The 15150-nt window shown below is 35.0% G+C and overlaps 1 protein-coding gene and 1 non-coding gene across 37 annotated transcripts in view; both read right to left on the reverse strand.

The window, feature by feature from the left end:
- Positions 1-15150, reverse strand: part of TCF12 (transcription factor 12) — a 395492-nt gene that overhangs the window by 323306 nt on the left and 57036 nt on the right. The gene's annotated exons all lie outside the window — the stretch shown is intronic.
- Positions 5372-5478, reverse strand: LOC145515891 (U6 spliceosomal RNA). Its single transcript, XR_014061101.1, has one exon. It is a non-coding gene; the product is annotated as a U6 spliceosomal RNA (small nuclear RNA).

The raw sequence follows: 15150 nt of genomic DNA on the forward strand, positions 1-15150 counted from the left end.
CATGTTCTTTCTCAAGCCTTTATCAAGTGTTGCAAAAAAGCTTTTCTATACATATGTATATTTTAGAAAACTTATGAATTTTTGCCTAATTAAAAAAATTACAAAATTTTGATTACACTTGTTTGACTAAATATGAACAAAATACTAGATTTCTAATTAAAAAATAGATACACAACAAGCAACAAAGGTTAACAGTATAGCATAGGGGACTACATTCAGTATCTTGTAATAACATGATGGAAAATAATTTCAAAAATAATATATGTGTATTTGTATAACTGAATCACCTTGCTGTGCACCTGAAACATTGTAGTCAACTATACTTCAATAAAATACGTATTTAAAAAAATGGGTAGGGAAAAAGCACTTGATGAGCTTTAGCAGTAAAAGGAACTATTCTTTCTATGACTGAACGAAAAATGCACAATTGAAAAGGTGATTATGTTTAAAACACTGGGTAGCAGTCCATGAATATACTTGAGTATTTAAAAAAGAAACAGCCTGAGGTAAACATGTGTTACAAATATATGTGAAATAATACATAGTACTATAAATGTTAAAATTTCCCACTTGAGGAAGAAAATGAACTTATTTACTAAAAAGCTTTGATTATATATACCTGCTTTCAGAAATAAAAATCTTCCTGGAAGCTGCCTATAAAGTGATTTTAATTGAAAAAGCAATCCTCATTAATTCTTAGTACCAATTTTTAAATATTACAAGACAGGATTTAAAAGAGAACACAAATAATAAAATATTACAAACATTACAAAATATTTCTAATGATTATTTAGGCTTGTAATCTTGGTGTGTATTGCAAGAATTTCATATTAATCCTTTCATTCTACAGACAAATACAACCAAAGTCATTATTAAAAAAAAAAAAAAAATCAAGCTTTTATTTTTCGGGCAGTTTATTTCAACTGATTATTTACACCACAGCCCTGGCTATGGCTGGCTGAACTTGAAGTCTGATTTCCTTTGTCTTTGTTGTTTTGTTATCCTTTGAAAACGTTTATTGAAAAAGAAATGAAGGCCCATTATCACCTGGGTAAAGGGAAAGTACCTTCAAAGAAGGACTGTATAATTCACATAACAACATAACCTTGAGGTTCTGAAAATACAGCTACAAGTAGTGTCCCCACCAGTATATTTCCACTCAATTTATACCATCATCTATATGTGAAAGGAGTATCTTACAGGTAAATAAAACTGACCTGAGACTATTCAGCTAGTTTTTCTTTTCCCTTTTCATTTTCCAGTAAGCCAGTTCAGTTCAGTTGCTCAGTCGTGTCTGACTCGCTCCGACCCCATGAAGTGCAGCACACCAGGCCTCCCTGTCCATCACCAACTACCGGAGTTTACCCAAACTCATGTCCATTGAGTCAGTGATGCCATCCAGCCATCTGTTGTCCCCTTCTCCTCCTGCCCCCAATCCTTCCCAGCATCAGGGTCTTTGCCAATGAGTCAACTCTTCGCATGAGGTGGCCAAAGTACTGGAGTATCAGCTTCAACATCAGTCCTTCCAATGAACACCTAGGAATGATCTCCTTTAGGATGGACTGGTTGGATCTCATTGTAGTCCAAGGGACTCTCAAGAGTCTTCTCCAACGCCACAGTTCAAAAGCATCAATTCTACGGCGCTCAGCTTTCTTCACTGTTCAACTCTCACATCCATACATGACTACTGAAAAAACCATAACCTTGACTAGACGGACCTTTGTTGGCAAAGTAATGTCTCTGCTTTTTAATATGCTGTCTAGGTTGGTCGTAACCTTTACTCCAAGGGGTAAGCATCTTTTAATTTCATGGCTGCAGTCACCATCTGCAGTGATTTTGGAGCCCAGAAAAATAAAGTCAGTCACTGTTTCCACTGTTTCCCCATCTATTTGCCATGAAGGGATGGGACCGGATGCCATGATCTTAGTTTTCTGAATGTTGAGCTTTAAGCCAACTTTTGCACTCTCCTCTTTCACTTTCATCAAGAGGCTCTTTAGTTCTTCTTCACTTTCTGCCATAAGGGTGGTGTCATCTGCATATCTGAGGTTATTGATATTTCTCCCAGCAATCTTGAGTCCAGCTTGTGATTCCTCCAGCCCAGCGTTTCTCATGATGTACTCTGCATAGAAGTTAAATAAGCAGGGTGACAATATACAGCCTTGATGTACTCCTTTTCCTATTTGGAACCAGTCTGTTGTTCCATGTCCAGTTCTCACTGTTGCTTCCTGACCTGCATACAGGTTTCTCAAGAGGCAGGTCAGGTGGTCTGGTATTTCCATCTAAGAATTTTCCACAGTTTATTGTGATCCACACAGTCAAAGGCTTTGGCAAAGTCAACAAAGCAGAAATAGATATTCTTCCGGAACTCTTGTGCTTTTTCGATGATCCAGCGGATATTGGCAATTTGATCTCTGGTTCCTCTCCCTTTTCTAAATTCAGCTTGAACATCTGGAAGTTCACGGTTCACGTATTGCTGAAGCCTGGCTTGGGGAATTTTGAGCATTACTTTACTAGCGTGTGAGATGAGTGCAACTGTGCGGTAGTTTGAGCATTCTTTGGCATTGCCTTTCTTTGGCATTGGAATGAAAACTGACCTTTTCCAGTCCTGTGGCCACTGCTGAGTTTTCCAAATTTGCTGACATGAGTGTAGCACTTTCACAGCATCATCTTTTAGGATTTGAAATAGCTCAACTGGAATTCCATCACCACCAATAGCTTTGTTCGTAGTGATGCTTCTTAAGGCCCACTTGACTTCACATTCCAGAATGTCTGGCTCTAATTGAGTAATCACACCATCATGATTATCTGGGTCGTGAAGATCTTTTTTGTATAGTTCTTCTGTGTATTCTTGCCACTTCTTCTTAATATCTTCAGCTTCTGTTAGCCAGACTGTTGTATAATAACTACCTCAAAAGCCATAAAGTCTGTTTTTCTTTGAGTTGCCATCTTATGAACACAGGAAGCTTCGATTTTCTTTCAGGCATTATATCATGTATAACACCTGACTTTAAATGCATGAAGCAACTTTTATTTTTACTAAAATAATCATCCTCTGATCCCTCTACATTATTACTTCTGAGACGTCAACAAGCCCCACTGTGTTTGACTTCAAAGGTGGCTAGAATCAAAGATAGAGCAAACAGCTTGATACTGAAAACTGGACCATGAGTTCTATACTTCATCATGGAATCATGAGTTGCAACCAACAGCTGTTCTACTCATCAGCTATTTTAAACCATTTAATATGATCTGTAGCAAGACTAATTCTTTTCTAAATAAGCATGTCAACACTTAAACCAAAACTATGCTGTTCTTCAAAACTGTCTTCTTGAAAAGTTTAATACTTTATGTATGCTGCTACTTTACAAATAATTTCAGAACTTTCTTTTCAGAAATCTCCATCATAGAAAATTTACTAATCATATAAAGAAATCACTCTCCTTACTGTGTAAACATTGGATTAATACTCCTGGCCTGGCTTTTCTAGCTTTCCTTCCCACTAGCCCCTCTATTCCCACATTCCCTTAAATATGACCCCTGCCTTTTTCTTTCTTCTGGTTTTTGAAATCAACACATTGAGATTTTAAAGAGTGGGAATGAACCTTGAAGCAACCCAGGATAATGGACGGTGAAACAAAAGAAATAGATCTGGAAGTCGATGATCAAATTCATGCTTCTTGCTTGCTTCTATCATGGGAAACAATTTGCTAATGGCCATGAATGAGTTTGTTTTTTTTTTTATATCTGTATTTTCTCTTGAAAGAAGTGTCTTCCAAGCCAACAGTTTTCAAGTTAACATTTGGGGGTTTAAAAGAGGTATGTTTCAAAATATTGACTGAAGTCTGTGCATTCTGAGTTCTGCCCACCTGGGGCTGACTTATACCTTCCCTCCTTCCCTCCAATACTACACAGTCATTCTTATCATTGCTCATCATGCCCTGTGATGAGACTAACCTCCTCCACAACAGTCAGTACTCTAACTTGAGGCCAACCCAAACCATCAAGAGTGCTCAAATACAAATGAACGATGCTCAGCAATTATTTCCTGAACTGAACTTGGGTGGAAGGGCTAGGAAATAGCATGAATTTTTGGCAGACGAAGCAACCTCAGTTATCAGGAGAGGTGCCCTTTTTATCCTCTACTTTCTAAAATGATAGCATATTTTAAGGATCTTAGGGGTCAATAACCAGAGTAGATAACAGTGATTTGGCCCAATACTGAGCAATATAACTGATTTTTCAACTAAATCATGGTTATGAAGAAAAATCTACATTTCTTAAGAAAACAGCTAAAAGATCATTTAAAACAAACAAAAAGTAACTGCTTAATTTGGTAAGATTAAATTGGATTGAAGAAATTTTCCTTTTGTCTCTGTAATGCTACTTTTGTAACCTGATAAATCAAGGTCACCTTCTATGTACTGATATAATACTGTGTTACATGTAAACTTATACACATTCTTTCCAAACTATAAACTCTCCTTACCAGCTAATGGGCCACTAATTAACTGTATACCTGCAGATTCACTTCTGATTGCATTCGCCTCAACTAAGAGATTCAAATTCAACTATTCAAGTGAGGTATATTTAGAAAATGAGGTACCTAGAGATTGTTTCGGCGAAGGCAATGGCACCTCACTCCAGTACTCTTGCCTGGACAATCCCATGGACGGAGGAGTCTGGTAGGCTGCAGTCCATGGGGTCGCGAAGAGTCGGACACGACTGAAGCGACTGAGCAGCAGCAGAGATTGTTTATATATATGTATATGTCTTGTACATATGTACATATACATATATGACAAGGAATATGACCAAGCAGGTATAGAAGTTTTTGTGATTAAAGTTCAGGAAAGAAAATTAAAACTAGGTATTAGAAATAGGACTCCTATGTCTGATGTGGAAGGGAATTTAAATTAGGAAAGGATACCCTGATCCAAGTCAGAGAGCTCAGCCTTGCTCATGCCTTAGGTTTGAAAGAGCACAGCAAAGGATCAGATATAATCATTGAATAAGGGAAGATTTTCCAAATCTTTTCCCTTGCTTACACATCCACACCTATCTCTGGGTCCATAATGAGAAATGAGCAGGCATCCATTAGTATTTAAGTGATAAAATCAGAAAAGTAGTAGGCACATGAAGAAAGAAGATATAAACTACTCAATTTGGGTGAAAGAAGAATTAATAAAACCACTCCACTGAAACTTTTGGGGAAGGAGTACAATGTTTTCAGTAATTAGGGTCAACAAACAAAAATTCACTGCATAATGCTCATCTAATTTGAAATATGTAAAATCTTCATAAATTTTTAAATACTTTTTAAAATTGAACGATAATTGCTTTACAGAATTCTGTTGTTTTCTGTCAAACCTCAAAAAATATGGAACGCTTGACAAATTTGTGTGTCATCCTTGCGTAGGGGCCATGCTAATCTTCTCTGTATCATTCCAATTTTAATATATGTACTGCCGAAGAAAGCACTATAAATCATTTCTGTTTAAAGTTTATTTTACTGTCCTGGGTTAATAGATATAAAAATATGTAAGGACTCATCTTCGTTTGCAGTTTTAATCCCCAAACCTATTTTTCCAAAAATCAAATTTCACAACTGTAAAATCACCAATGAGATTTTCAGAAATATAAGTTTTAAGGTTCATACTTCCTACTTTATGTTTTTAGATACATCTACTAATATTTCCATGTTTCAGTAGTCTGTGGATTTTAAAATTTGGTAGCATAGAATCTATCAGCACTTTCCCAATTATTAATACAAGGCAAAGTAAGAAGCAGTGAAATTCAAGTAAGTAATACACTGAAATGTCAAATCTCTCAGGAATCTATTTTCTTAAATACTCATTAAAACATTTTGCACTCTGCAACAGGCGTTTCCCAAAATTGAAACACGTGGTGATCTAAATTTAAGAACTGACCTTGTAATTAAAACTTTCTAATTTGATCAATAATGGTCCTATTAATACAAGCTAAGGTATGCAAATGGTTCAGCAATGCACCTACTTCATATTTTCCTTTTTAAAGAAAACATTATTTTAAATGTTTTATTAAGTATTTTTAAAGAAAACCCTAGAGATAACTTGAATTTATACTCAAGTAGATTATCACAGGCTACAGATAACAATGGCTTCCCAGGTGGCGCTCATGGTAAAGAATCCACCTGTCAGTGCAAGAGATCTAAGAGACGGGTTCGATCCCTGAGTCGGAAGATCCCTTGGAGAAAGGCATGGCAACCCACTCCTGTATTCTTGCCTGGAGAATCCCATGGACAGAGGAGCATCAAGGGCTACAGTCCACAGAGTCACAAGGAGTTGGACAGACTAGCACACAGATAATAATATTTGTGGTCCTAAGTGAATCTAGATTTCCTTTTTATTAATTTACCGTAATTTAAGAAATGTGTACATAGGTAATTCATGAAAACTCTTCTAGTCTTTGAACAAAAAGGAAGATGAGGACAAAAATCATTCAATATTTGTAGTTACCATACTGATCTAGTTAAAAGATTACTGAGAAGAGGAGTTTATATTGTTCAGTTGCTCAGTCGTGTCTGACTCTTTGCGACCCCATGAAATAGCAGCATGCAAGGCCTCCCTGTCCATCACCAACTCCCTGAGTCCACCCAAAGCCATGTCCATCGAGTTGGTGATGCCATCCAGCCATCTCATCCTCTGTCGTCCCCCTCACCTCCTCCCCTCAAACTTTCCCAGCATCAGGGTCTTTTCCAAAGAGTCAGCTCTTCGCATCAGGTGGCCAAAGTATTGGAGTTTCAGCTTCAACATCAGTCCTTTCAAAGAACACCCAGGACTGATCTCCTTTAGGATGGACTGGTTGGATCTCATTGCAGCCCAAGGGACTCTCAAGAATCTTCTCCAACACCACAGTTCAAAAGCATCAATTCTTTGGCACTCAGCTTTCTTTATAGTCCAACTCTCACATCCATACATAACCACTGGGAAAACCATAGCCTTGACTAGATGGACCTTTGTTGGCAAAGGAATGTCTCTGCTTTTTAATATGCTGTCCAGGTTGGTCATAACTTTCCTTCCAAGGAGTAAATGTCTTTTAATTTCATGGCTGCAGTCACCATCTGCAGTGATCTTGGAGCCCAGAAAAATAAAGTCAGCCACTGTTTCCACTGTTTCCCCATCTATTTGCCATGAAGTGATGGGACTGGATGCCATGATCTTAGTTTTCTGAATGTTGAGCTTTAGGCCAACTTTTTCACTCTCCTCTTTCACTTTCATCAAGAGACTCTTAAGTTCTTCTTCATTCTCTGCCATAAGGGTGGTGTCATCTGCATATCTGAGGTTATCAATATTTCTCCCAGCAATCTTGACTCCATCTTGTGCTTCATCCAGCCCAGCATTTCTCATGATGTACTCTGCATATAAGTTAAATAAGCAGGGTGACAATATACAGCCTTGATGTACTCCTTTTCCTATTTGGAACCAGTCTGTTGTTCCATGTCCAGTTCTAACTGTTGCTTCCTGACCTGCACATAGGTTTCTCAAGAGGCGGGTCAGGTGGTCTGGTATTCCCATCTCTTTCAGGATTCTCCACAGTTTATTGTGATCCATACAGTCAAAGGCTTTGGCATAGTCAATAAAGCAGAAATAGATGTTTTTCTGGTACTCTCTTGCTTTTTCGATGATCCAGCGGATATTGGTAATTTGATCTCTGGTTCCTCTGCCTTTTCTAAAACCAGCTTGAGCATCTGGAAGTTCATGGTTCATGTATTGCTGAAGCCTGGCTTGGAGAATTTTAAGCATTACTTTACTAGCGTGTGAGATGAGTGCAACTGTGTGGTAGTTTGAGCATTCTTTGGCATTGCCTTTCTTGTTTATATTGTAGCTAAATTTAAAATTATGAGCTTACTGAAAACACAAGATATAGAGAGCTGAAAAAAAAAAGATACAGGATATAGAGGAATAATCTAAACAACACCAACAGGACACAACTAAACATGCCACCTTACCCCCCCCACCCGCCCCCAACAAGAGACATGCTCAACAAAAGGCAACGGCTAATCAAAAAGTCAGTGCCAAGAAAAAGGTGTGTGTGTGGTGGCAGGGGGCGGTGCTGTGCCAGATTTAAAAGACTTAAGTAGTTATTCTGGATTGGACCTGAGATCAACTGCAAATAACAGTTTAGAATAAACTGAAAAAATGTGAGCATGGATTAGGTAAGCTGATACGGAAAAGCAGAAATTAACATAAAAAAGCATATATTAAAATAACATGTACAAAGTAATATATTACCACTAAAGGAATACAAGTATACATATATATACACACAGAAAAATATCTAAAAGACCACCAAAGTATTAACTATGTCATCTCTAGGTGATGGGAATATGGTGTTTTTATTTTTTTTGCTTATTTATATTTTTTCACTTTCTGTATGTACATGTATGTATATATTACTTTACAAATGACATTTTCAGTACTGCAAAAGAAAAATTTATATGCTTTTTTTCGTATCACTGAATGCCACTGTTTAAATTCTAGACTCTGTAACTATTCTGTATCATTCATTACACAAGATACATGTAGTAAATAAATAATACATATTTATCCGTCACCATTTTGAAGAGCTAATTTTGCTGATAGCTGTCAATGTAAAGTGCCAATTATCCAATACGGTAGCCATCCAATGTAACTGACTAATTTATATAACAATACAAGACTTACAATCAGGGGTTCCCAGGTGGCGCTAGTGGTAAAGAACATGTCTGCCAATGCAGGAGATGTTAAGAGATGTAGGTTCAATTCCTGGGTCAGAAGATCCCCTGGAAAAGGGAATGGCAACCCACTCCAGTATTCTTGCCTGTAGAATCCCTAGGACAGAGGAGCCTGGTGGGCTACAGCCTACAGGGTCACAAAGAAGCCGACACGACTCAAACAACTTAGACTGCACACACACACGACTTACAATCAGTGGCATGTATCTGTCTCAAATGAAAAACAAAATAATCGTTTTCATATTTACCAACAGAATAAACTACAGAAAGCAATGTAACTTGAAAACATAAAAATATTTGATTTCTAAAATATAAAACCTGTAGCTGAGTTGGAAAGAAAAATACACAGATTCACAATGACACAAGTTCAACAGATGCCTTCACTCTTAACAATAATCGTTTTCATATTTCCCAACAGAATAAACTACAGAAAGCAATGTAACTTGAAAGCATTAAAATATTTGACTTCTAAAATATAAAACCTGTAGCTGAGTTGGGAGGAAAAATACAGATTCACAATGACACAAGTTCAACAGATGCCTTCACTCTTAACTAATCAATTAATAATGATACACCAATATAAACTTGAGTTAATACAAAACAATAGCAACAATATTGATTTTAAAAATAAAGCAACTTAGTAGAAATACTATACACAAAGAATGCTTATGTATAAAAGTAGAGCTTCAAATATTTGTATCAAAAGTAAAATGTTACATTCAAAGAGAAAAGTAAAAACACAGAAAGGCAAAAGAACGTACAAGGAAAAAGCCTGACAAAATAGCAAAGTACCTATTAGAAGAACTAAGAGATCAACAAGTAATATGGAAAGGGCACTACATTAAAATTCACAACAAAATTTACATCCACATGAAAAAGAAAGCAAAAGTCAAGTCTCAAAAAGATGACATATCCTCCAAGATTACAGCAATAGAAAAAAAAGATCAGTCTTTCAACAACTACTAGATTACACTAAAACTGAAGGTAATAAAATAGTTCAATAAAACAATTATAACATTTTTGTTACACTTCACACTTTCATGTACATTATTCTGGGGTGACACAATGAAATTGTGTGTCACTCTCTTTTTAAAGACTGGTACTTTGATATTTTAAGAAACTTACTCAAGGTCACACTGTTTACTGCAGGGACAGAAATCCAACTCTACATCCTTACTTGATATGACTATTAAGTAGTCTACTTGTATCAGTTACCTACTTATTATCACTGTATTACATCATTTTTATTGTTTATGTGTCACTCCCATTCCCTTAGTTCCACTAGGACTATAACTTCTTGGGGCAAGGATTATATCTACCTCTAGTCATCTTTGTAGTACCATCACCTGTCACTGTATATTTTTATAAGTGCTTAAAACATATGTTAATGAACATACATAAAGGTAATCAAAGAAACCTAACATATGGAGAATTCATTTAATTACTTGTATAATATCACATCACAAATTCTACTCAGTTAAATGTGCAGCGTAGGCAGCCATACCAGTCAACGATCACATTCCCTAATCCCAACTAGACAAGACAGGGGTGACTAATCTGAAACTAGTCGATCCACTGGCTTATTAATAATCAAATGTTCTCTCTTGTGAACTGGACCCAAAAGTCAGATATAAAGGCGTGCTTAAGTTACAGATCTTGTGAATTTGGGCAAAGTTATAAATAAGTAAAGGAAGCTGGTCTGTAAAAGGAACGAGCAAAAAAGCAGACATCCATCTGGGCAATCTGAATCAAGGATGCTATTGGCTTCGAATGGACAGAGAAAACAGATTCACTTCTAAGCACTTCATGACAGGTTTCAGATATCTGGATAACACCTATTACTATAATAAGCTTTCAACCAAGGATGAAGAACAAAGCTAGAACATGAGGACTGAAGTGTAATATTAAAAAGGTAAAACCAGTAACTATCATCAGGACAGAGAAGTTCCATACAGAAGGTATCAGTATATAGTGTTTTACTTCAATTGGCTTAATGCTTTCAAGATATAATCATGTACACGCTTATCAATATTTTGTTTCTTTTGATTGCTGAATTACTTTTCCTTTATGTAGATATGAGTTATCTGTATTGTGGTATTATTTTTTAAATCTGTTCACCAGTTGATAAATATTTGGGTCGTTTTCCATTTGGTATTATTATGAATAAGTCCTCTATGATGATTCTCCAAAAAAAAAATGTATATACACATTTCATTTCTCTTGGATGAATTCCAGGGAGTGGGAATGTTGGGTTATATGGTAAGTGTATCTTGAATTTGTAAGAAAGTGTCAAGCTGCTTTCCTAAGGTGTCTAGATTATTTTTCATTTCCATTTGACATTAGAATTGCAGTTGCTCCACAGACGCAGCCATATTTGGTATTATGATTTATTGTTGTTGTTTTAATTTAGTCATTCTAATTGATTATAGAGTGACTCACTGTGGTTTTAATTTGCATTTCTCTGATATCAATGTTAACGACACTGAACATGTTTTACAAGTATTGTTGGCCATCATGTATCTTCTTTGATGTAGTATAATTTTAGATAATTTTGCCTTATTTTTTAAAAATATTGAGTTGTCAGATATTTGGTTATGAGTTCTTTCTATATTACAAGTTCTTTGGTGAATTAAAAAATCACATTTATACAGTAATAGGAACACTGTTAAGAATTTTGATGTACAATCTCCATTACCATCGAGTGACAAAATAACAAAATGAAAATATATAAACATTTTGGTTTGGTCTCTTCCCAGTCATATACTATCTTATTCTCATTCCTCCAGTATATGACTATCCAGTGTTTCTCTCAAGCACACTGTGCTTTCTTTCTAAAAATACTACCAAATATGCTCACATCACAAGTCAGAGTCTATTTCCTCTATCATTCCCCAATTTTCAAAAAAATGCATGGTTCATAGCAAGTAATATTTGCTGAATGACTCAAGTTACAAAATAAAAAGAATTTTGTTTGGGGCTCAGAAAAGTCAATGGATTAATATTTTAAGTATAAATCAACAGAATATCAAGTCATAAAATTCTGACAATAAAAATAACAACTTATGAAAATTTCAAAACACACTGTAACTAATAAAATACTATGTTTTCAATAAACTTAGTCCAGGAGCTTCTGATCCTGAAGACTCAATTTTTGGAATATAAGGCACAAGAGAAGTGAATCAAACTGCTACCATTCGACACAAGAAGCGTGAGTCAAAGCACACAAGATAATAGACAAAAATCAGTGACCTAAGCAAAATGTCAGCAAACCAAACACTGTATATTCTATAGGAGAATTATTAACAGATTATTAAATCAAGGGCTAAACCATGTTCTAAACTGTCTAGAGTTGCAATAATATGGTAGACATCAGTCACATATGCCTATTTAAATATAAATTTCAAATAATTAAATTTTAAAGCACTGCCTCAGTTACACTAGCCACATTTCGAGTGCTTATTAGGCACATTTAACAAAGATTTTTAAAATTTTCATCATTGCAGAAATTCTAACATACAGTGCCAGCCTAGGGTATTTGGCAGGCCCAACTAGGAGTCTAAGGGAGTCTTACTCTTCTCAAGACTTTTTTTCCTATCTGAAGGAAATACAGCATTTTACTTTAGGATTTAATTATTCTTATTGAATATTATTTTTTTAAAAAAGTATTTACATCATATAAATAAGGTAATAAATACAAATAATGAAGTATAAATACTCTCCCCTTGGGAAGTAACTACAATATTGAAATTAGCTTTATCATTCCCTTGCTTTTTAAAATAACCTTACCAAATATATTTCCCTAAAAATGTAGTGTTTTGCTTTGCCTGCTTAATTTTATATTAGTAGAATCATACTTTTTCTTTATATCACTTGTTCTTCTCACTATTTCCACTCTGAAGTCATTCTCATTCACCTAAATAACACGGCAACTCAATAATCTTCAAAAAGCTCAGTTTTGGAGACTTGTGGCTGTCAAGGGGGAGGGGTTGGGGAAAGGATGGAGTGGGAGGTTGGGGTTAGCAGATGTAAGCTATTATATATAGAACGGATAAACAAGATTCTACTGTACAGCACAGAGGACTATATTCAATATCCTATGATAGACCATAATGGAGAAGAATATTTTAAAAAATAATATGTGTATATGTATACATATACATATATCTGAATCACCTTGCTGCACAGTAGAAATTAATGCAACATTGTATTAATAAATCAACTATACTTCAAAAAATTTTTAAAAGCTCAGTATTGTTCAAAAAAGTTAGGCCTAAATCAATGAAATCATCAACTACATACCAAAGCTATACAAGTTACACACACAAAGCTTAAGGCTCCAAATGATTCTCTTAAAAAAAAAAAGAGGAATGTTTTTCATATACTGTATATTCAACTGGTCATAACACCTTGTGCATCACATCAAAGACAATATTATAAGATATTGAATACAATCCTCTGTATATAGTTGCTATATACAAATATCATTTTTTCCTTTCCTTCTCTTTTCTCTTCACTGTAGAGCAGCAATTATAAAAGTGTGGTCCCTCAAAATCAGCAGCAGCATCAGCTCACAGGAGAACTTGTTAGAAATGCAAATCCTTTGCCCCATCCCAAACCCAATGAATCAAAACCTCTGCGGATGAGGTCAAGAGTCATGTTATAGAACAAGCCCTCTAGGTAACTATGATATATGCTAAAGACTAAGAACCTCTAGAGAAGTATTTCAACAATCAGTATACACAAGATGTTAAACACGAACAGAAATTTCTAACTGTTGACCAACAAACTCAATAATGAAAAATAGCTCATATACCTTTCTTCACTTGTTAAACTTTAGAAACTTCAACTTACCCTAAAATACTACTTTCAAAACAATCTGTTTGGCCAAAATATACACAAAAATTAGCAAAGCTACAAATTTAACTTTCTCCATATACATACATAGTTCTCCTCCCTCCCCATATATAGTGGTGAGAGATTTTATATTTACATATATATTTTTTAAATCTTAACGGTGTCTATTTTTTAATTAACTTTTCTCCTTATGGTCTGTCTCTTTTTTAAACCATTTTTCCCATATGCAAGTTGCCCAACTGCCTTTATTGGCAAATACTATATGTGTCCTTTTCTAATTTTCTAACAGGGAGATTTTTTTTCTTGGAAATTTATAAAGGATGTGTATTTATTAAGGCTCTCAAACTGCTGTTATATATTATAAATTCTTTCTCAAATGTTTCGTTTGCCCTTACACATTTTAACTTACATTTATAACATGTGAGTTTGGTTTTTTTTAATTAAAAATATTTTAGCATACAGATAAATACAAAATAATGTTAAGACTCATGTTTCCAACAGTCAGATTTAAAAAATGTTATCTTTTTACCACAGTCATTTCATACCTCAGAGATAAAATGTCACAAATAGAACTTTTTCTAGAATAAAATATTTACATACTTTCCTTTGAGTTTCTTTTTCTAGACAGTTCTTTCTTACTCTCAAATCAGAGAAACAAGCAACTATTATTTTTCAGAAAATTCAACATATTATGGGACATTTCAAACATATACAAAAAAGAGACAGCTTTAACTATTATCAATTCATTGTCTACATCTTTTGAACTATACCAAGCAGGGGTCCACAAACTTTTAACTAAAATGTCACACAGTACATGTTTTCAGTTTTCCAAGGCCCATGGGTCTCTTTTTAAATTACTCACTTCTGCCTTTATAGCACAAAAGTAGCCATATGTACTTGAATGGGTATAGCTATGTTCCAATAGAACCTTATTTACAAAAACAGGCTGTAACCAACATGGGTTGTAGCTTGCAGCCCCTGATCCATAACCTATTCATTTCCTCATTCCTGCATTATTTTTTTTTGATTTTTTTTCTGCATTATTTTGAAAAATTTCCAATATATCATTTCATCTCAACTGTAAATATTGCTCTACTTCTAAACAATAAAAGTTCTTTCTTTAAAAAGGATTAAACACTATTACTACCCATAAAAGGGCTAACAAAATTTAATATAGATATTCACTATCCAAATGCACAATCATTTCATAATTTTTAAACGATTTTTTGAAGTGACATTTTCCCCTCCTTTGCCACACCACATGGCATGCAGGATCTTAGTTCCCAGACCAGGGATCGAACCCATGACCCCAGCAGTGGAAGAGTGGTATCCTAACCTCTGGACTGCCAGGGAATTCCTTCGTTTCATAATTTTTAATTTTATGTTTCCTTGCATCAGAATCCAAAGAGTCCAAACACTGCAACTGTTTGATATGTCTCAAGTCCCTTTTAATGTTTAGTAACCTTGTTGTAGTAGGTTAAAATTCTGTCTCTTAAAAAAATTATGTTCAAATCCTAACACCCATTATCTGCAAACATGACCTT

The sequence above is a fragment of the Giraffa tippelskirchi genome, chromosome 7 (genome assembly GCF_054371585.1).
Source record: "Giraffa tippelskirchi isolate mGirTip1 chromosome 7, T2T-mGirTip1v1.2.pri, whole genome shotgun sequence".
NCBI classification, from domain to species: Eukaryota; Metazoa; Chordata; class Mammalia; order Artiodactyla; family Giraffidae; genus Giraffa; species Giraffa tippelskirchi.